Raw genomic sequence first — 1982 nt, 5'->3', positions numbered from 1 at the left:
AAGAGGTTCAGGGCCACCCAGGAGACGAAGGAAGAGAGTCCTATGACACCGAAGAAGGATATAGCTAGGTAGAGAATTAAAGAGGGCACAAAGCATTAGGGCACACTTGCATTTGGTTCAAGCGGCACTGTGTCACAATGAGGCCTAAAAATACTAGACTGTAGACAGGAGAGCATCTTGCGAAAGGAAGGAAATCAGTCTTGAATAGAAGCGTGAAATGAATCTCTCATTAGAATAACTTATGTTGGTTCTTTCCTGAAGTAAATGAAAAAGAAATATCTTCGATTATCAAGAATCCAAATTAATAGCAATTGTGATGAAGAAGAAAGCGTGACCGTAAACGAACATGTGTTATTATGAGAAGCAGAGTTGGCAAGAAAAAAAAATTTTGAACTTCCTTTTCAATAAATGTTAATGAAACATTTATTAACACTCGTATAAATAATGTTGATATTTACTATTCATTTAATCTTTTCTGTGCAATTGAAGAATGTTGTAAACAGAAAACATCAAAATATGAGTCAAGTTTCGCTACCCTCCTTTCAACAGTCATCGTACAAGAGGTCAACCTCATGGGCCATGTCAGTGTGTGGGGTGAAATCTACTTCAAACAAATAAGCGATTTATTATCACTATGGAGATAACGTGTGGCCCTTGACGCTGTCCCTGTGTGAGATGATTCGATGGTGACGCGATTTCTCTCGGGTATATAAATGCCTTCGTCCTCTCCTTGTGCCATTCGAAGCGAGAAGCTCACCCGAGGAAGTCAAAACAACTGCTCTCATCTGCTGTAACTCAAGCTCCAAGTAAAGAAATCTCCTTTCAAAGCTCACCGTCTAAGCTTCTATCAACTTAATCTTATCTGGAAACCTTCCTCGAAACTTCCTTCTCCAGGACGATCCAGCAATCACCAGCATCCAAAATGGTCTTCCTTGTCCAAGCTGTCCAAGACCGAACAGGTCATCTCACTCCTGGTAAGATTAAGAAACGTTTTTTTTTTTACAACTGTTCTTTGTCGATATCTACATTGAAATGTATATTGAAAGCTTTAAATCAAATTCTATTCGTTAGAAAAACGTTTGTAAGTAAAAGAGCTGGATGGTGCTGGAATTAATGCCATCTACCTACTTACATTCACGCGTTTTTTTTTTTTTAAAGTCGACATATAACTAATTCTGGGTTGTTAGAATATGCATTAAGTGAACTTTCTATTCAGCAAGCCATACCATAATTGCAAATACCAATTGTGAATCCCTCGTCACAGGGAATTCTTAATTACCCCAATTAGCTCTTTCGTCTTTATCTTGGCAGAAGAAGCAAAGAGTCGCAGCTGTTCTTCCGAGAGCGTCCGAAGCTTCCACAGTGACAGGAGCGGAAGCAGTAGCTCCACCTGTCAAGGCAACAGATGCAAGGGTGAAGCTGTGAGCCATCAAAACAGCAGCAACAACAACAACAATAACAAAAAACGCAGCAACAAAAACAAAAATGTCAATAAGAAATTACATAAGAAACAAGATACAATTGACAGTGATTTCGTAACATATTTCATCTGTCGTCGACCATGAATCCACCCTCTCTCTCTCTCTCTCTCTCTCTCTCTCTCTCTCTCTCTCTCTCTCTCTCTCTCTCTCTCTCTCTCTCTCTCTCTGAATGCATCAAAATGACCTTGTTATTTACATCTTTACAAATATGGTTTTTTTTAATGATGCAGATTTTCTGACGGTATATAGTTTATTTATTTTATTTATTTTCAACCTTTTTATACAAAAATAAATATATAGAAATTCCATTTTCTATTCTTTCCCCATGTAATATAAATCAATAAACTAAACCAACAATCATTTTAGTCGCATAGATTTCTCAAGAAATCCTTTTGGGAAGATTTGTCTGAAGCTCTGATCCGAGAACTCTTCATGACAATCCTTTTCATAAACTTTTTTTTTTTTTGTTAAAGACCTTGTGTAAACAAAGTCACTGAAGAT

General features: G+C 37.4%; 1 long non-coding RNA gene across 1 annotated transcript; it reads left to right on the top strand.

Moving 5' to 3' along the window:
• The first annotated feature begins 688 nt into the window (after positions 1-688).
• Positions 689-1626, top strand: LOC137640595 (uncharacterized). The gene is made up of 2 exons (XR_011044413.1): positions 689-974; positions 1312-1626. It is a non-coding gene; the product is annotated as an uncharacterized lncRNA (long non-coding RNA).
• The last annotated feature ends 356 nt before the right edge of the window (positions 1627-1982 follow it).

This window comes from Palaemon carinicauda, chromosome 5, assembly GCF_036898095.1.
Source record: "Palaemon carinicauda isolate YSFRI2023 chromosome 5, ASM3689809v2, whole genome shotgun sequence".
NCBI lineage: Eukaryota > Metazoa > Arthropoda > Malacostraca > Decapoda > Palaemonidae > Palaemon > Palaemon carinicauda.
This window is presented reverse-complemented; position numbering and strand designations above follow the sequence as displayed.